At 39.2% G+C, this 22,329-nt stretch overlaps 1 protein-coding gene across 1 annotated transcript in view; it reads right to left on the bottom strand.

Moving 5' to 3' along the window:
• The window catches only part of LOC150100145 (uncharacterized), a 192,644-nt gene extending 170,576 nt beyond the window's left edge, over positions 1–22,068 (bottom strand). The window contains exon 1 of the mRNA XM_090403073.1: positions 21,854–22,068. The gene's annotated coding sequence lies outside the window, so the exon portion shown is untranslated. The remainder of the gene's footprint in view (positions 1–21,853) is intronic.
• Positions 22,069–22,329: the final 261 nt, after the last annotated feature.

The following is a 22,329-nucleotide window of genomic DNA, read 5'->3' as shown; positions in this document are numbered from 1 at the left end:
TCCAGGGATGGCCTCTTGTCATCACTCCTTCCCGCTGTTCAACCAAGCGAAAGAACTCCCCAGTGTCAACCCTGTAACCATCTCTCAACAGTTTAAAAGTCTCAATCATATCACCTCTCCTTCTTCTATCCACCAAACTCTGCAGTCCACATTCTCTCAGCCAATCCTCATAACTATCCTTGTACAGTCCTGAAACCATCTTTGTCATCCATCTTTGTATCCTTTCTACGGTTAATTTATCCCCTTCAAATCCTGGGGACCAAATCTGAGAACAATAGTCTAAGTGTGGTCTGATCAGAGACTTATACAACGGAATGATAACCCTTTTATCTCTGCAGGTCAGTGTCCTTCTCATAATAGCAGCAATCCTATGTGTTACCTTCACCACCTTTGCAATATGTCCCCTAAATTTCAGGTTTCTATCAATCATCAACCCCAGATATCTTGTCTCCCCTACTTCCTCCAGTATAACTCCTCCCATAGAGAATGCAGCATCCCATCGATGTTTCCCAAACCTCAAGACCTTACATTTTGCTGCATTAAACTGTATTCATTGGGAAACATATGGGACAGAAGGCTGTTCCACAATACTGCAGCAATAGGAATGAAGGACTCATATAAGGACTCTCCATACTCATAGAACAAGTTTCTCTTGTTCTATGAGTATGGAGTTTGACTGTGAAGGTGACAGTGAAGGGATGTTGGGTGCTAGCTGCACATGTTTCAATGGATTTGATAGGGAGATGGAGAATTATTGATGAGCATATACCATGGAAATATCTATAGAAGATGCATGTAATAGATACTAGATGTCTGTGCAAGAGTGGCTGGAGTGAATTGGTAAGAGATAAGTCGTTAATCAGTCTGACTGCTTTCTTCTACACTGTGTCGAGTATTTTTGGGAGTTCTTAGGGCATCTCCCCAGATGTGCAAACAGTGCTTGATGGATGGGCAGATGTTTGATTTGTACAGAGTTAATAGTTGTTCAGGGATAAAGTAATGCTTTGAACAAAAGATGAATCCTAATTTTTTGGATGCCAAGAAGGCAATGGTTATAATGTGTTTATGCCAAGAGTCTTAATGTCAGGGTAATCCCAAGGAGAGAGATCTCTCCTTACCTACAGATTTGAGTGTTGTCATGGATAATATGGTTCTTTTTTTGTGAGAAATAAGGTAGAACTGTGTTCTGCAGGCATCGAAACTGACAAGGTTATCCAAACCACATCAAAAAATGGTTTGGAGATCAGAATTTAGGCTTGCAGAGGTTGCTGCTCCATGAGTTGTGGTGGTGGTGCAGGTTTAAGTGAGAAGGAGGAATGTAGTGTAATGTTGTCAGCAAAACTGTGTATTGGATTAGTGGTCAGTTGGAGCAGGTCATTGATGTATAGGAAAAACAGGATGGGTGAGAGAACAGAATTTTGTGGGACCCAGGCATTAACTGCATAGTTAGAAGATAGGGAACTATCTCTCTCTCTCTCTCTCTCTCACACACACACACACACACACACACACACACACACACACACACACACACACACACACACACACACAATGTGCATCCAGTGAATAAACTGATGACCCAATTGAAGACATCATGTACAGAAGACCAAATGATGAAAGCTTACTTAATAGTCCCTTGTGCCAGACTCAGTCAAAAGTGTTAGAGATATCCAGTGCAACTACTTGGTTGCACTAGATAGCACAGGAGTTGGCTATTGATGGTTCTCTCCATTACCTTAGAGAGGACTGAGGTGGGAGAGATTGGGCAATAGTTTTATGGTAAGGATCTGTCACCTTTCTTGGAAATAGGCTGGACATTGATTAATTTCTAGGGCATAGGGTAGATGCCAGTGGAGTAAGCAAACATAAACAGGTGATATAGAATAAGAGTCAACTCTGGAGCACAAATCCTCAGGATAACTGAAAGAATGCCATCAGGGACAGGGGACTTTTTGGTATCTAATTTGGATAGGAATTTTCTGATCACTTCCTGGTGAAAGGTCAGAGGAGGCATTGAGTGTTGGGTATTTAGAATGATCATTCTCTTCATTTTCCATCATTTCCACATTCTTGCTGTCACTCTTATCACAGGCATCCTTGCCATTCACAATCACATTTTCAGAGATTTCATGCTATTTAATTATAATTTATTTAATCAGCGTTTTTCAATCTAGTAAAGCATGCTTTATTCCAAAAGGGATAAGGAGTAGTGTTAGAAGTTAATGATAAGAATGTGCTGCAAATATTGAGTATGGCAGATGTCAGCAAGGTAGGGGGACAAGATGGAATTTTGCCACGTGTTTTAAGTGAATTTACTGTGGAACTGACCATGCCATTAACCTGGCTGTTAAACAAAGGTCTTCCAGCAGAGCAAGTTTCTGGAGAGTAGAAGGGTAAGATAGTGCCATTGCATAAGAGTGGTGATAAAATGGAGGTATAAAATTATATGTCAGTCTGTATTTCTTCTGTAGTTGTTAAGATTTTGGAGAAACTGATAAGAACTCGTGTACAGATTTGGACAGACAAGGACAATATTATTTATGCAGGCTAGCATGGATTTGTTAAGGGGTGCTCAAGTTTTAATAATTTGGTTGCCTTTTACAACTGAGTAACAAGAGCAGTGGATAAGGCATACATTGCCATATATTTTGAATTTTGCATAGGCATTTGAGGTGTCACGTGCATGTTAGATTTTAAGTTGCAACATATCGGTTTGGATATCAAGTTAGTGGATTGAATGGGTAACTGGCTTTCTGATACTCAGAGAGTTGTATATGGGAGGGCAGAATCAGGGAGTAAGAAGGTTATGAGTGGAGTTTCACAGGGTTCAGTATTGGGACTATTACTGTTCAATCTTTATGTCAATGATACTGTCACTGGACTACAGTTGCTTGCAGGTGATGTGAAGCTAGGGAAGGTTATTAGTAATAGTGCCGACATTTCTGTTCTTCGAGAAGATTTGAATAAGCTTGAAATGTGAGCACTAATGGGAATTTCAGTTTAACGTAACTAAATGTATGGTTTTGTAATTGGGATCCACAGATGGAATGCTTCATCATTCTCACTTGGAGTTATACCAGAGGGAGCAAGGAATCTTAGAGTGATTATAGACAGAAATTTGGAGTTCAGAGACATACCCGAAGGATGTGAAGACAGCTCAGAGAATTGCTGCAATATTGAGGACATTGACCAAGAGAGATAAAAGAGTAGTGGCCCTACCTGTATAATGCTTTCATCAGACTACATCTGGATTTCTGTGCTCAGATATGGTCACCAGGATTTGAAAAAAGGATGCAAATAACTTTGGAGAAGGTATGAAGATGGAGAACAAAAATGATATCAGAACTGTACAATGTTGGTTATGAGGATACACTAGAGACATGCAAACTGATGAATTTGGTGGATAGAAGATGAAGGATGGGGGAAGGATATGATCAACACATTTAAGCTGTTGAAAGGTTATTATGAGATTGACACTGGGGAAATATTTCATATGGTAGAATATGAGGATGTTACAAGGACAAGAGATCATCTCTGGAAGTTGCTAAAGGAAGCAGTGAGTAGTAGGTTTCTGCATGAAAAGTAGTAGGATCATCATTGAATGCATTGCCTGAGAAATGGTAAAAGTGCAAACAGTGAATAAGTTTAAGGAGTGGTATAATAGACTTTGTGTTGTCTAAAATGGCCTCCCGCAATGAATCTTATGACTCCATAGAGGTCAGGAAAATAATAATTATAATAATAAGCTTCCTTTGCATCTACAGACCCATACCAACATCCATCCATCCATCCTAGGACCTTTAATACAGAAAGAATCTCTCACTTTGAAAAAAATGATAAATAAATAATTAAATAAATTTTTAAAAAAATAGCATAGTAGACAGGCAGTGATCCCTAAATCAACATGAATAGCAATTACAGAAGGAATAGTAAACCACTTCTGGTATGCCACTGCCTTATTCTATATATTTTACCCCCCCCCCCCACAAAAAAAAAATGTTATAAACAGAGGCTTAAGTTATTGAGATATGATACAGGAAGATAGGACACTTAAGTCAGAAAGCATTAAAATGGAAACTGGAGAAGAGAGAGAGAGAGAGAGAGAGAGGGAGGGGGAACTTCTGATGAAGTTAACAAGAATGATGAAGCTGGATCAAAGCATTTAGGGAGTCCATCTTCTGATGGATTTAATTTCAGAAGATGCCTCCACTTAACTAATTTATATAAAATAGGAACATGAAATGTATGAAGTGTGCATGAAGGAAAACAGGAAATAGTAAAGAAAGAAATGAGAAGAGCTCAAGATTTTAGGAATAGGTGAACTTAACTTAAGGAAAATACATTTTGGGTTACAACCCAGTGTCTGACGGAATGATCCTAATCAGAATAAAGGCATATCCATTGAATGTTACATTCATATAGGTGTATGCACCCACTATAGATGAGGAACATTTTACATTAGACTGCAACAAGGTGTACCATATTGATAAGACAGATTTTCTATTGATATCAGGTGACTGGAATACAAAAATGGGATAAAAAGAAGAATGAAGCATGACTGGAAAATTTGGTTTAGGACTGAAGAATGAAGCAAGAGAAGGGAGATGTAGGAGTTCTGTGTTGAGAACACTTTCATTATTGTAAACGCTCACTTTCAAAAGAAGATAATACACATGGGCTTCACTCAAGAACAAACAGAGAAATTATTATTACATAACACCTCCAGGGAGTCCAAAGACTCATCAAGGGATGGCATTTCTCTACAACTCTCGGTCTCCACCACTTCACCAACTATAACTAACCTTCGTCATCTACCACTGACCACCACCATTAGTATTTTCACAGACAATCACAAACATCCATGCCCACGACAGGGTTCGAACCTGCAGCCTTTTGGCTGGAGAGTGAATATGCTAACCACTCGGCAAACCAGGCCAGCAAACAAACTTATACTGTTACCAACAGAAGGTCAAAAAAATGCTATCGAAGAAGCAAACCTTGTGCACACTGTGGAATGGATCGTGAATTATTGATAATTGAAATTAAATGGAAATTAAGGGCTAAGAAGAAAAAAAAAGACTATATCTAATTTGATTTAAATCATATAAATGATGCATTTAAAGTAGAAATTGGAAAGAAATTAAAAAGGTTAGATTGAATATGAAGAGAATTGCAATTGCAGAAAGAATCAAAAATCAATGTATTCCAAAGGCCAAAAGACTGAATAAGTAGATGTAAAATGGATGAATGTAGAGCTTAAGCATGAAATCTGGAAAAAGAGAGTACTTTGGAGGAAGTGCAAGATGAATAATGGTAATAATCAGTATTGTGAAGAGTATAAAGAACAAGACAGGAGAGTGACTCAGTGAGTAAGGAAAAACAAAAGTGCAGTATGACCAGAAATTAGCAAATCAGGCAAAGAAAAACCCAAGAGAGTTTTTTAGACATGTGGCAAATAGAAGGAAGAATGATTATCGTAAGATGATGTTAACAGATGAAAATGGTAGAATGGTAACTACTGCAGAAGACACTGTTGAGGTATTCAGTGATCAATTTATTATTATTATTATTATTATTACATAACACCTCCAGGGAGTGGAAAGACTCATTGAGGGAGGGCACCTGCTCTACAACTCTCAGTCCACACCAACCACAACTACCTTCATCACCTACACCAGCACCATCTACCACAAACATCCATGCCCACGGTGGGATTCGAACCCGCAGTCTTTTGGCTGGAGAGCAGATACGCTAACCACTCAGCCAACCTGGCTGGCAATTATAAGGGTCTTTCATCCTAATCAGGTTGGAATCATGAGGAACTTAAATGTAGAGGACACAGGAAGAGATGGCTCAATTGTGAGTGAGTAGGAGGTATTTGAGGAAATAAATAACCTTGATGTCAATAAAGCAATAGGATTTGATGACATATTAGCACGTCTTAAGGGAATGTTCCAGTCCTTGTTGAAGAGCAGTTGATGATGGGGAGGAGAGACTGACTGTAAGTGAGCAAGAGGTGTATTGGGAGTTGAGTAAACTAGATGATAATAAGGCTGTGGGACTTGATAATATATCATCGCATATTCTGAAGGAATGTGCCAGAGAGTTGACACCTGCCTTGACATTATTATTATTATTCAGGCCTCCAAGGAGTCAAAAGACTTATCGAGGGAGGTCCTTCCTAAGACATAAAGTCTGTCAAGACTCATCGAGGGGAGGTCCCCCCCCTGAGAAACACAAAATCTATCATACCACTCATTAAACTCATTGACCGTTCTCGCTCTCACCACTCCATCAGGCAATGCATTCCACGGCTCAACCACCCTCCACACAAAGAAACCACTCCTTACCCTCTTGCTCACAGTTTCCTTTCGTAACTTCCAGTGATGGCCTCTTGTCATCACTCCTTCCCGCTGTTCAACCAAGCGAAAGAACTCCCCAGTGTCAACCCTGTAACCATCTCTCAACAGTTTAAAAGTCTCAATCATATCACCTCTCCTTCTTCTATCCACCAAACTCTGCAGTCCACATTCTCTCAGCCAATCCTCATAACTATCCTTGTACAGTACTGAAACCATCTTTGTCATCCATCTTTGTATCCTTTCCACAGTTAATTTATCCCCTTCAAATCCTGGGGACCAAATCTGAGAACAATAGTCCAAGTGTGGTCTGATCAGAGACTTATACAATGGAATGATAACCCTCTTATATCTGCAGGTCAGTGTCCTTCTTATAATAGCAGCAATCCTCTGTGTTACCTTCACCACCTTTGCAATATGTCCCCTAAACTTCAGGTTTCTATCAATCATCAACCCCAGATCTCTTGTCTCCCCTACTTCCTCCAGTATAACTCCTCCCATAGAGTATGCAGCATCCCATCGATGTTTCCCAAACCTCAAGACCTTACATTTTGCTGCATTAAACTGACACCCCCATTCATTTGCCCATCTATATAGTTTATTTAAATCTTCTTGCAGGGCTACCACATCTGCACTATTACTAATAATCCTTCCAAGCTTCGCATCATCCGCAAACAACTGAATATCCTCCTGCAATCCACTGGCTATGTCATTGATATAAAGGTTAAACAATATAGGTCCTAGTACTGAGCCCTGTGGGACCCCACTTGTAACCCTCTGCCTCCTGAAAACTGTTCCACCATACACAACTCTCTGATACCTATCAGACAGCCAATCCTGAATCCAGTTGATCAATCTGACATCCAGACCCATGTGCTGCAACTTAAATATTAGCTTATCATGTGGCACCCTGTCAAATGCCTTCACCAAGTCTAAGAAATTATTATTATGTTGGAGGTTTAATGGATTTTTTACAACACTCAAAAAGAATTAAATTAGAATTTAATGCTTCCTATATTTCGTCCTAGTCACTAGGACAGCTATGGGGATTACAAAAACAATTAATGTAACAGGCACACAAAAACTTACAATACTAAGCCCAACCACGTGGGTGACACTAAAGTCCTAACTAGGTAGAGCGCCCTCTAAGGGCGGTAGCAGGTGACCTGGAATGTAAGGTGGGACCTCTGGTGATGAATGTTTCCCAAATCTTCGGAAGCTTAATGCAACCGTATTTGTTAAGATTTGGTTGGTTTCTGAGAGCTGCTGCTGCTTCTAAGAAAAGTCTCTCTTTCTTGAATTTGCTGTGGTGGAGCATGGTGGTTTTCTTCCATGATACTCTGTGGGTGGTGTCCAAAACATGGTCAGCTAAGCCTGAATGGCCATAGTTGTGTTTAACGATGTACGACTTGTGTTCCTCCAGGCGGATGGATGCTGATCTGCCTGTCTGTCCAAAGTACGCAAGCTTACAGGAACAGGGTACTTTGTAAACTCCAGGCAGAGAGAGAGGAGGGAGCTGATCTTTCGTAGAACGGATAAGGGTAGCAAGTTTGCGGTAGGGCTTATATGCTGTGTGTAGGTTATACTTTTTTTTTAGTATCTTGACTATTTTTTCCGAGGTGCCTCGGATGTAGGGTATGGTGATGGCATTTTTAAAATCTTGTTGAGGAGAGGGACGGGGAATGGGGGAGGAATTGATTATTTTTTTGATACTGTGTTCGCTGTAGCCATTGGAGAGGAAAGTTCTGTATATGTGGTTAAGCTCAGTAGTGAGGGCGGTTCCACTGGGACAAAGATTGTGGGCTCTCTTGGTAAGGGTTTTAATGATGCCATATTGTTGTGAGGGGTGGTGGTGGGAGAGTTTGTGAATGTATCTGCCTGTGTGTGTGGGTTTTCTGTATACAGTGAAGGCAAGTGTATCATTAGGCAGGCGCGTGACTAAGGTGTCTAGGAAGGGTAAACAATTGTTCTTTTCCTTTTCCATAGTAAACTGGATTCTTGGATGTAGGCTAATGAGATGACCGAGGAAGGAGTCTAACGTGTCTGGGCCATGAGGCCAAATGGAGAACACATCATCTACATATCTTAGCCAGATAGAAGGTTTGAGTGGGGCTGAGTCTATGGCTCGTTTTTCGAAATCTTCCATATAGAAATTGGCAAGGGGGATGAGAGGGGGGGACCCATGGTGGTTCCTTCTATCTGCTTGTAGATTTTGTTATTCCAAGAGAAATACCCAGAGTTGATGGCAAAGGAAAAGAAATCTAAGATGTCAGAGGGGAAACGTTTTCTAAGAGAAATAAAGTGTCAGTTAAGGGAATATTGGTAAACAAAAGGAGATATCAAAGCTTACTAATATGTCTGTATTGTTCAAGGTTAAATTACAACAACAATATGGCATCATTAAAACCCTTACCAAGAGAGCCCACAATCTCTGTTCCAGTGGAACCGCCCTCACTACTGAGCTTAACCACATACACAGAACTTTCCTCTCCAATGGCTACAGCAAACACAGTATCAAAAAATAATAATCAATTCCTCCCCCATTCCCCGTCCCTCTCATCAACAAGATTTTAAAAATGCCATCACCATACCCTACATCCGAGGCACCTCGGAAAAAATAGCCAAGATACTAAAAAAGTATAACCTACACACAGCATATAAGCCCTACCGCAAACTTGCTACCCTTATCCGTTCTACGAAAGATCAGCTCCCTCCTCTCTCTCTGCCTGGAGTTTACAAAATACCCTGTTCCTGTAAGCTTGCGTACTTTGGACAGACAGGCAGATCAGCATCCATCCGCCTGGAGGAACACAAGTCGTACATCGTTAAACACAACTATGGCCATTCAGGCTTGGCTGACCATGTTTTGGACACCACCCACAGAGTATCATGGAAGAAAACCACCATGCTCCATCACAGCAAATTCAAGAAAGAGAGACTTTTCTTAGAAGCAGCTCTCAGAAACCAACCAGATCTTAACAAATACAGTTGCATTAAGCTTCCGAAGATTTGGGAAACACTCATCACCAGAGGTCCCACCTTACATTCCAGGTCACCTACTACCGCCCTTAGAGGGCGCTCCACCTAGATAGGACTTTATTGTCACATACGTGGTTGGGCTTAGTATTGTAAGTTTTTGTGTGCATGTTGCATTAATTGTTTTTGTAATCCCCGTAGATGTCCTAGTGACTAGGACAAAATATAGGAAGCATTAAATTCTAATTTAATTCTTTTTGAGTGTTGTAAAAAATCCATTAAACCTCCAACATAATGTCCTCACAGCACTTAAGCCTCTACACAAGAGTACAAGTCTAAGAAAATTGCGGTATATGCCTTTCCCTCATCTAATGTTCTTGAAACTTTATTATAAAAGGCTAGCATATTGCTAAAACAAGAGCGTCCTTTCACAAATCCATGTTGATTCTCACAGATAACATTACCCTCATCTGCCCAATGCTGTATACGGTCCCTCACTACTTTCTCCAAGATCTTAACAACTACTGATGACACACAGACTGGCCTATAATTAGACACTTCCAGTCTGTTACCACCCTTATGCAATGGCACTATCTTACCTTCCTTCCATTCCCTGGGCACCTTTGCCAAAGCCAGACTTTCATTGAAAAGCCACATTAAAGGCACTGTCAATTCCCTAGCACATTCTCTCAAAACTCGTGGTGAAATACCATCCAGTCCCACAGCTTTACTGACATCCAGAGTACTCAGTATCTGAAACACACTCTCCTCCTGTACCTCCAGACCTCGAACCAGTCCTATCCCTCTAGCATTAAAACTGACTCCTCTAGGATGAAATACTCCAATAAAGTGTTCATTGAACAATTCCACTATGTCCTCTGCATCAGTCACTCTATTCCCATTTTTATCCCACAATATCATTCTTCCACAGTCATTTCTCCTTCTACTGGCCACATAGCTAAAAAATTCCCTAGGATTTTCTTTGGATCTTAGGGCCAATCTCCTCTCATATTCCAGTTTCGCTTTCCTTACCACACTAGTCACTCTTCTGGCCTGTGTCTTATATTCCTCATGCATCTCTTCACCTGTCTCCTTATATCTCTTCCATAGCCTCTTTTTCGCATGCAATTCCTGTTTAATATTGTTTGTCATCCACTTTACTCCAAATTGCGTCCTCTTCTTCACTCGTGGTATACAACTTACCATTGTTGATAACAAATATTCTTTCACAATTTCCTATGCACTAGTGATATCCCGGCCTTCCAATTCCTGCCTCCATGAAACTTCCCGAAGTTGACGTCTAAGACTATTATAATCACCTGCCTTATAATTCCACATAAGTTCCCATCTCTTTGATACTCCTGCATGTCTATTCATTTTCCAAGTCAACACCATATGGTCACTCTCTCCAACTGGTGGGAGAGACATCAACTCAGTTATTATCAACTCTTCTGATGCTATAACCAAATCCAAAACTTTTGAACCTCTTGTTCCCTCTGTTACATGTTGCCTAAGACATTTGTCCCTGAAGAATTCTAGAAATTCCATTCCCCTATTGCTAGATGCATCTTCCTCTCTCCAATTTATACTACTCAAGTTAAAATCTCCCATAACAATTTTTTTAATACGAGTCTTGCACTCGGTCAAGTTCCTAAGGAGTGGAAGGAGGGCAAGATTGTGCCACTTCATAAAGGAGGTGATCGAACTCAAGCATCAAACTATAGGCCTATCTGTGTGTCAGGTGTTGTGGTTAAGTTGTTGGAGAAGCTTGTGAGAACTAGGATCCAGAGTTGGGTTGACAACAATGGTATTATCTTTGATGGACAACATGGATTTGCTAAAGGGAGGTCGTTTTAGTAATCTACTTACTTATTACAATAAAGTGACTGCTTCCTTGGACAGAGAAGAAGGATACACAGTAATATACTTGGATTTCGCAAAGGCTTTTGGTAGAGTACCTCATGATAAGTTGATAGTCAAACTAGAGCAGATGGGGTTGGATATTAGACTAGTGCATTGGATTGGAGACTAGTTATCTGATAGGTATCAACAAGTTGTGTATGGGGGAGCGATATCCAGGAAAAAAAGAAAGTCACTAGTGGAGTGCCTCAGGGGTCTGTTTTAGGTCCATTACTGTTTAACTTGTATATTAATGATATTGGTGAAGATTTGGATGGAGATATTCAGTTGTTTGCAGATGATGCAAAGTTGGGATGAACATGAAGAGTAGTGAAGATGTTATGACCTTACAAGAAGACTTGAATAAATTGAGTGATTGGACATGGAAATGGGGATGTGAGTTCAATGTTGCAAAATGTAAGGTTTTAAAATTTGGAAAACAAAGATGGGATGCAGAATTTATGCTTGGTGAGGATATATTGTTAGAGGTGGAGGAAATAAGAGATCTGGGGGATGATAGTGGATAAGGATCTGAAATTTAGGGGACACATAGCCAAAATTGTGAAGACAACACAAAGGCTTCTGGGAATGATGCGGAGAACACTGACATGTAGAAGTATGGAGATTCTTGTTCCGTTGTATAAGGCTTTGATTAGGCCACACATGGACTATTGTGCCCAGATTTGGACACCTGGTTTTCAGAAGGAAGAAGAGATGTTGGAAAGGGTCCAAAGGCGACTGACTAAGGTAGTTTCTGACCTCTGGAATGTCAAGTGTGAGGAAAGATTGAGAAGATGTATTTGCCAGTGTATAAGACGTACTTTTTTTTTTTGAAAATAGGTCTGAAAAACAGGGTGCGTCTTATACGCCGATACTCAGTTTTTTATTACTTTCATTTCTGGAAATTTTAACTGTTCCGAGTTACGCGATTTCTTTCTTGCTTCCTTGCGGTGTGTGAAAGCATTCCAGTTATGTAGAGTTCAGTGGATGCACTTAAAACTGCTAAAAGGAGTGTTTGTACATGTTTATGCAAAAGGCTGGATGGATGGAGGAGGAATTAAGTTATGGATAGATAAAATTTGGTCTAGCTGCCCCATTAGACTGCTGAAGAAGCCTGCCCTGCTAGTATAGGAAGTATGGGATCAGTTTTGTTCTCACAGAACAGAACAGAAGATGTTAAAAATAAACTCAAGGAATTAAAAACTCAGTTGGCTGGAATGAAGAAGAAGAATTTATGAAGAAGAAGCGGAACAGCTGGATGCAGTGTTCAGATTTTGAGGTTACGTCATCAGGAAGAAGCCAAGCATTTCGCAAGTTTGTGAGTGGGTCAAAGCTTCATGGGATGCTGTGAAAACTGAGACAATGGTTAAATCATTTAAGAAGTGTGGCATTAGTAATGCACTGGATGATACAGAGGACAATTTGTTGCATGAGGACTCAGATTCTGATTTAGAAGAGGTTTCAAGTGTCTCTTCATTTAGCTCTGGAGATGAAATTTCTGGGTTTTGACGAAGAAGATTAAAAGGTAGGTACTCTTTCCTAGTCAGATTAGGTATTTGTTGAAAGTAGAGCTACTTATTACTTTATATTTGAAATACTGTAAATTCATTATAATATTCAGTGATAAAGTTTTTTTTCCTAAAAAAATGTGTACAAAAAAAAGGGTATGTCTTATACGCCGGCAAATATGGTAATTTGCAGAGTCTGGTGGACAGGAGGAAGAGGGGGAAATATGATAGAGACCTACAAGTTGGTAAGGGGTTGTTATAGGATTAATGTCAGAGAAGTTCTACATAAAATAGTGGAAGGTAGAGGGAAGAACCAGAGGTCATCCCTGGAAACTGTATAAAGAGGGTGTGAGTAGGGGAGTGAGAGACAGGTTTTTTCGTGCAGAGTTGTGAATGATTGGAATGCCTTGCCTGAGAGTGTGGTGTCTACAAATAGTTTGAGTGTGTTTAAGACACGGTATGATGAGCCATGTGTGTGATAAAAGGACCTCCCAGATGAGTCTTTGACTCCATGAGGTCTTGGGGTAATAATAATAATAATAATAATAATAATATGTGAATAGAGAAATGCCAGAACATGTATTAGGAGAGGTAGAGGGTGAACATGAGATGAATTATGGAAAAAATAGAGAATTTCAAAAGGAAGTATTCATCTGTTTTACTGATTATAAGAAAGCTTTTGACTGTGTTGATCATAACCTACAATGAGTCTTTGCCTCCATAGAGGTCTTGGGATAATAATAAGCTCTCTGGCCAACTTATTTTTACAAAACTTTCATAGTTTCTACATTCGGCTTTGAAATAATGCTGAATCTAATATCCACTTTACTTACATAATTTTGCATTGCTGAACTGAAGCCTTTTGGCCGTTTATTTTAGTAAATACTCTTACGCACGACGAAAGTTCACTTACAAAAAATACACCTCTACGACATTTCAAGTTCCTTCGTACTGAATGAGAGTTTTTGCTATCTTAAATCTTCTGCCTGGTCTCTGAAGAGAACCAACCAGTTCGAAACAGATGTCAGGCCAGTGAAACCTTATCAAAATGGACTAATAGAAAATGAATATATAGACACTTGGGCGGTACCTACGTTTTCTAAGTAGGCCGCACTAAGGCAACTCGTGAATGCCGGTGAGTATATTCCCGTAAGCTCTCTGGTCAACTTATTTTTATGAAACTCAAAATTTCTACATTCAGCTTTGAAATCATGCTGGATCTAATATCCACTTATATAATTTTGCAACACTGAACTGAAGCCTTTTGGCTCTTTATTTTAGTAAATAATAATAATACCAGACTGTGGAATGTGATGAGAGCAATGGGAATAACAGAAACAAAAAACAAAAAGGAAAAAAGCATTAAATCAGGCTTAATTTAAACATCAGCAAAAGTGGTGGCTTCTGGCAATGTGAATGAATTTATAAATGAGAAGATAAAACAGAGGTGGTTGAAAGTTATGATTTACTGGGATCCAGAATGAGAAAGAATGGTCAACGTGAAGATGAAATTAAAAGGATAACTATGGCAGGAGAAAACTATATTAAACCGGACAAAATTATGAGAGAACTGTTAAAGCAACGGTTGTTAAAGCAATGGTAGTTAAAGCAAGTTAGAATTGTTAAAGCAATGGTATTTCTAGTAGTGATGTATGGATGTGAGAGCTGAATCATTAAAAGAAAGATAAAATTCAAATTAATTCATTTGAACTGGACGTGAAGGGGACTATTAAGAATCCCATAGACTGCAAGAATGACAATTAAGAAAGTTTCAGAGAAGATAAAGATATAATGCTCCTTGGAGAAGAAAAAAGAAGAAGAAGAAGAAATTAATGTCCTTTAAGCATATTATGAGAGAAGATGAATCTTTGGAAAAGGCAGTTATGTTGGAGAATACTGAACACGAGTAAAAGGGAGGACGATAGCAAAAGAGTTGGGTGGACAACATAAAGGGACTTATCAACACAAATTTAGAACTACCAAAAGAAGAGATCAAGTGAGATGGAAATCCTTTGTTCATAACATCACCAGGAGTCAGAAATGACTGGATGACATAACAACATGGTATTATAGTATGACTGTGATCAGGGACTATGACCAACCTAATCATCTCACTCCCACTCTACCACAAAAACACTCTAAAAATAAATAAATAAATAAAATAAACCAAAACACTGTTTGTGCATATAATAGAAAACGAACATATTCCACAAATATAAAAAGATTACCAGATAGTCAACAGGCACTCACCATAAATTTCCCATAAAATCCTTAGTAATCAAAAAAGAGGCAGTCCATCAGCATAAGTCTCGTGACTCTATGGTGAGACTGTGATAATAGCAATATCAAGTGTCACCATAATAAAACCCATAAACAACAAGATACTCAATGTACTTAGACAAGATAGACTTAAGAAAGACTTAAAACTCAAGAAAAGATACTTAAGGATCATGCACTACACATAGATTGGCCTGATGAAGACAGTAAGGTGGTCTATAAAAACTTACTGGCTATTTGCCTGCCTAGGGGATTGAGAGAGTGAGAGATAGAGAGAGATATTTTCATTCTGAAGCTTAGCTGAAGTGAGAAAGTGGATGAAAACTGGATACAAGTGTGGAAGGTTTGGTCTAGGGCAGTGTTTCTCAACATGGAGAGTACGTCCCACGGAAGGGGGAGGGCAATTTGAATATTGGGGGGTTAGAAAATGTATATGTACATATTTATACATATTTATATTATACTTTTTCAGCACTTGGCTAACTATTAAGCTGGGGGGGGCATCAAAATCTTTGAAATGTTGAGGTAGGGCATCAAGATCTTTGAGACATTGAGGTGGGGCATGAGGTGGAAAAGGAATAAACATCCATGGTGAAATACTGATGGAATTTGCCCAATCTAACAGATTCTTCTCTTCTTCTTCTTCTTCTGCAGCTTCTCCCACTTAAATGGGGTCACTGTTGATAATGAGTCTTCTCCACACCTTCCTGTCTTGGGCTGTCACCACATCCAAGTTCTTCATCCTCAAGTCCTCTTCTACCAGCTCCCTCCATCTCCTCTTTGGCTGCCCACGCTTCCACCTTCCTTGCACATCCATCTGCATGACCCTTCTTCCCACATATTCGTCCTCCCTCCTCATCACATGACCAAACCATCTCAACCTTGCCTCCTGTATTTTCGCTCCTAAGTTCATAATTTTCACTGTTCCCCTGACATAGTCATTTCTCAGACGATCCTTTCTGGTCACACCGCACATCCATCTAAGCATTCTCATCTCTGCTACTTCCATCCTGCTGATTTTATTTTTCCTCAGGGCCACAGTTTCTATAGCATACGTCATAGCTGGCCTCACTACTGTCTTATAGATTTTGCCTTTCAGATTGATCGGCACCTTCTTATCGCATAACACTCCAGCCATCTCGCTCCAGTTCCTCCAACCCGCTTGTATCCTGCATCCCACTTCCTTCTCAGCTCCTCCATCTTCTTCCACTGTTGAACCTAAGTATCTAAAGTCTCTCACCTTCCTGATGACATTTCCTTCCAGCTCCAGATCTGTCTCCTGTCTGCCGCCCACTGTGCAACACATATACTCTGTCTTACTTCTGCTCAGTCTCATAACTCTCTCTTCCAGTACTTTTCTCCATCTTCCCAGTTTAGTTACCGCTTCTTCTCTTGAATCTGCACACAGCAAGATGTCATCTGCATACAACATTGTCCAAGGTGCATCTTCTCTCACCTCCTCTGTTACCGCCTCCATCACAATATTAAACAGAAACGGACTTAATGCTGATCCTTGATGCAAGCCAACTATTACTTGAAAACTTTCTGTCTGTCCCAGAATTCATTATTATTAATTCATGCTTCCATCATCTACAACTAAACATTGATCCATCAATGAATTAATCTTATGCCTCAACTCATTGATGTTTGATGTCCATGTATAGGCAGAGACACCGGGTTGATTACATCCTGACAATGCAGCAGTGGAAAACAAAATCTGCTTAAGGACAAATATGCACATTCTTGATATCAAGATGTGCATATTTGTCCCTGAGCATATTGTGGCACAGATCATCAACTAGTAAGAGTGAGGCTAAACTTGGAAACCTCCCAAGGGAGTCTTGTTCCATTAATGTCAATGGATGTCAATGAATCCACAGCAGAAACATTACAAGAATTCTGAAGGTCTTCTGGAATCTCATAAAGAGAACACATCTAAAGGACTCAGGGAGGTCAAAGACATAATACAACTAAGAAATAGTTTTGCCCAATGAATAGACCAAGGGACCCATGGATTTCAGAGTCCACATGGGATTTGATCAAGAGGAGGAGAGTGGAGAACAAAGAGAGAGGCATTTCATATATTTTATGATATGAAATGTGAAGATACAGGATCCCAGCTGAGGATACACAATTACAAATTGTTTAGACTGTTTTGTGAAATTAAACACAAGATAATGCCCAAAATGAATGTTATCAAGAACAGGTAATCAAAAACAGATAGTAAGAGTACTCATTCCTCAGAGGATGAGGAAATTTTTGAAGAGATCTCCCCCAGAGAATTTCTCAAAATGGAATCCCTACCACTTAGGCAGTGCTGAAAGAGAAATTAGGAACTTAATAACAATAATGTCCTAGGTTCAGATGGAATCCAGCTTCAAAAAGTAAATTAAGGTCACCGGTGAATGAGGGATAATAGCATTTCATAGAAGCACAGAACTACTATGTTGAACCTGTCATGCAAGCAAGAATCTTCTAAAGTTTATTCTAAATAGGGATGAGGTGAAAACTCAGTCTAAGATGCCTGAGGAACAGGCAGGTTTCATAAAGGACAGGGTTACCAGAAATTATATACTTTGGCTCATAAATTATATTTCTCTGCCAATGTGTTTCATATACTACTCAAAGGATTTTAATTGCATTTAACATATGAAAGTGTGGGAAGTAATGGGCTTTCCCCAACACATTAAACAGACAGCTAACTTATGCAATGTGGAAGAGAACAATGTGAGAATAGGCATAGGACAAACTCATTAGATTGGGTTTCTACGAAAGTTAGGCCAAGTATGCTGATGCATTCTTTCCCCTCGCATGTTCAGCATCTATGCTGAGAACATCGGACATGTAAAATTGGATAAGTGGATGAGCTGAATATAGAAATTAGGACGTGTGGCAGATGAATATCATTACCAGTGTGAGACCACCACCTTGCTCACTGGAGACCTGAAGTGGTGGAAAAAGTTCCATATTTGATTTCAAAATAGAATATCTAGATTATTCCAAATTATATAACCCTTAGACCAACTAATACTGCAGAACTAATTATTATTATTATTCAGGCCTCCATAGAGTCAAAAGACTCATCCTGGGAGGTCCTTCCTAAGAAACACAAAGTCTATCAACACTCATCGAGGGGAGGTCCCCCCCCCCTAAGAAACACAAAGTCTATCATACCACTCCTTAAACTCATTGACTGTTCTCGCTCTCACCACTCCATCAGGCAATGCATTCCATGGTTCAACCACCCTCCATGCAAAGAAACCACTCCTCACCCTCTTGCAAACAGTTTCCTTTCGTAACTTCCAGGGATGGCCTCTTGTCATCACTCCTTCCCACTGTTCAACCAAGCGAAAGAACTCCCCAGTGTCAACCCTGAAACCACCTCTCAACAGTTTAAAAGTCTCAATCATATCACCTCTCCTTCTTCTATCTGCCAAACTCTACAGTCCACATTCTCTCAGCCGATCCTCATAACTAACATGGTACAGTCCTGAAACCATCTTTGTTATCCGCCTTTGTACCCGTTCCACAGTTAATTTATTCCCTTCAAATCCTGGGGACCAAATCTGAGAACAACAGTCTAAGTGTGGTCTGATCAGAGACTTATACAACGGAATGATAACCCTTTTATCTCTGCAGGTCAGTGTACTTCTCATTATTGCAGCAATCCTCTGTGTTACCTTCATCACCTTTGCAATATGTCCCCTAAATTTCAGGTTTCTATCAATCATCAACCCCAGATCTCTTGTCTCCTTTACTTCCTCCAGTATAACTCCTCGCATTGAGTATGCAGCGTCCCATCGATGTTTCCCAAACATCAAGACCTTACATTTTGCTGCATTAAACCGACATCCCCCATTAATTTGCCCATCTATCTAGCTTATTCAAATCCTCTTGCAGGGCTACCACATCTGCACTATTACTAATAATCCTTCCCAGCTTCACATCACCTGCAAACAACTGAATGTCCCCTTGCAATCCACTGACAATGTCATTGATATAAAGGTTAAACAATATAGGTCCCAGTACTGAGCCCTGTGGGACCCACTTGTAACCCTCTGCCTCCTTGAAACTATCCCACCATGCACAACTCTCTGATACCTATCAGACAGCCAATCCTGAATCCAGTTGACCAATCTGACATCCAGACCCATGTGCTGCAACTTAAATATCAGCTTATCATGTGGCACCCTGTCAAATGCTTTCGCTAAGTCTAAGAAAATGGCAGTATATGCCTTTCCCTCATCTAATGCTCTTGTAACTTTATTATAAAAGGCTAGCATATTGCTAAAACAAGAGTGTCCCTTCACAAATCCATGTTGACTCTCATGGATAACACCACCCTCATCTGTCCATACTAATGTACTATAAGTTTACAACCTTTCAGGGATGGGATGCACATATAAATATAAATAATTGGTTAGCAACTTATGACACGGTACTCCTCTATAATGAGTGGAAAGAGCTAGAAAAAATTACTTCTTCCTACCACTGTACTACGAGTTAATGAGGGTTACTACAGAACACTAAGGTCAATAAGAGCATATTAAGACTAAGACTGACGAGACCTCGTTAAAGGTCGAGGGTGGTGGTCCTTCCCTTAATGCATAGCAGTATACATGTCTGCAAGGAGATGTGCTTTGCATTATGGGAGATACTGAGACAAGATATTTTCAAGCACAAACTTTGTTTGCTTACACTTGGATAAAGGATTAAATTAAATTTATTATGGTTCCTGAAGCAATTCTCATCAGGAAAAGACCTGTAAAATAATTGTTTCTTAATAGATAAAAAATGAGAATGTTAGCAAATCTGGGTATCTAGGATCCAACATTAATGTGAAGAACTGCTATTAAGAAGACATCAGAAGATTAGGAATAGCCAAGACAATAAGTAGAGACAGTTTGGAAGGATAGATCCATCAATCCATGAACAGAACTAAGGATGCTGGTCAGCTGTTTTTTTTTTTTAATGTATAGCTGCTTTTTAGATGTGGTTATAGGCAGTTGTTGTAGATGTTATAAAGTGAAAAGCAGACAACTAGAGAAAACCAGTAGGATTCTGAGGTTCCTTAAAAGCAATGACAAAAGCAAACTTTAATACTTTGAACAGAAAGAAAGAAAGATTGGCAGAATCCCTCAAAACAATAACAGAGGGCATCTAACCATTTACCAGATCTTCAATGGATGGATGGAGTGTCAGATCGACAGATCTATAGAGAATTGAAAATTAAAAAAAAAAAAAAAAGCTTCAGCACAGAGACACCCAGCAAGAATTTATTTCACATATCACTGAAGTACAAAGTGAGCATATGGCATCTCCTGATGTCAGATTAAATCACAGATGACATCCTACATGTGAAACACTGATAACCTCTGTTTTCAATTTATCTTCAAAATAGCATAAGAATTTCCCCAGTCATGCTCTCTTTTTTCATCTCATTTTTTAAAATGAGCATCTCCCCCCAATCATCCCAATTCCAGGAACATGTGATCATGTGAACCTTCCTCTTCTTTTTATTCACGGATATGACAAAGGCTATATGGTGAAATCAGATTGCCCTCCTTGCCAATACCCTCCCCGCAACCTCTAATTTTGCATCATGCTCCCAAACTCTTTCACTCACCTCTGCCTCTAATGACTTCCCCTGCTTTTCAAAAACCCTTTTAAAATTAATATAAACTGCATAATGCTTCTTAGGATATTAATTTTCAGCCACCACCATAAACTTCTAATTAACTCAGTCAGTTTTGACAATGCCCTTTGGATGGAAAGAACTGGGTTTCCTTGTCCTACATCCCATGTAGGACAAGAAAAGCCTTTACCAGAACTTTTATACTGAAGGTGAGTTGACCACTCTCTCATATGGGGTGGTAGGTTTTTTCCTTCCTGGAAGCTTACCTTGGGTGTTTCATCCAGTAAAACAGGCAAACCACCCCATTAGAACATAATACACTGGCCTCATAGCCTTAGCTGCTTTGATCATAAATTAAAAATTGTAAATAGCACAGCATCATAATCCATTGATCTAATCTTTCTAACTCTCCTTTATTAAATAGTTTAATCTAATACTAGAACTTGCTGCTCCAAGACAAAAGCTACTAACCTCCAAAATATAGCTGGCAAAGGTTGGTCGATTGGTAGAGCCTCTGCTACTAATGGCTCAGTTAAGTAAGTTTGAGCACGGTTAGTAGTTGGAAGGGGGCCAATCGTTCGATGCTGTCGGCACACTCTCCCTCGATGAGTCTTTGGACTCCCTGGAGGTGTCAAAATAATAATAATAATAATATAGTCAGTGCATCCTGATTCTTCTGTCCTCTACTTACCATAGCTATCTTTTACACATTATTGAGAACAAATGACTATTTTAATAACCAAAGTTCTTCCTTATTTTTTTTCTTTAAAAAATGTACTTTTCAAAGGAATAAAATTCCTATTGCTTTTTAAGGATATTCAAGGATTCCTACTAAAATTTCCAGCAGCTTTTAAAAGTTGTGTCCTAATAATTTTTACATAATCTATACTCTCCATTATTTAACAAAAAAAAAAAAGTAAGAATTTCTTCAAATTTCTTCTTTTTTTCCCATAAAATTTATGAAAAATAAAAACATGTGCAAGCTACAAAGTTATCTAAAAAATAAAATTTATTGTGCATGTCAGCATTTCACCACTGTGTCAACATCTATTCAACTCCTCATAGATACTGTCCAAGTAAAATAAAAAATAATACTAAGAGATAAGAGGCTTGCTACATTCATTTCGTGGGGGAATTGAATGCACCATATATAGCAAAACAACAACAAAAAAAAAAAAAGCACTTTCACTGTAACTTACCACAGAAGAAAATTTACAATTATTAAAAAGGATACGCTGAATAAGGAACGGTGAGATTTTATATACGTAACGTGTGAATTAATATTTTGCTTGCAACGATGCTTAAAACGTTCAAAAAAACCACAACGAACACCTCGTTCAAAAACATTCGACCTGCTGAAACGACATGATTTAATTTTTGAAATAATATTACAAAACCAAAGTACCAGGGTGCGGCCACCAGCCATGCTCTTCAGCATGAAGTCGTGGTCAGCTGGGCACAACCGTTACTCGGATGCAAAAGGGGGGGAAGGTCATGATATATCGTAATGAGATTTAATACTATTTTCATAGTACAGATTAAATTGTACTTGCAGAATAAACTGTATTTGTTAGGTGTATTGTAATAGAGAAAACGTTAAGCAAATGTTAAACAGTTTAATTAACACTGACATAAATTACACAGTCCAACACAATTTTTGCTGACTTTTATATGA

This window comes from Typopeltis vanoorti, chromosome 13 (assembly GCF_054136105.1).
Source record: "Typopeltis vanoorti isolate ZY-2024b chromosome 13, IOZ_Tvanoo_1.0, whole genome shotgun sequence".
In the NCBI taxonomy this organism is placed as follows: domain Eukaryota; kingdom Metazoa; phylum Arthropoda; class Arachnida; order Uropygi; family Thelyphonidae; genus Typopeltis; species Typopeltis vanoorti.
This window is presented reverse-complemented; position numbering and strand designations above follow the sequence as displayed.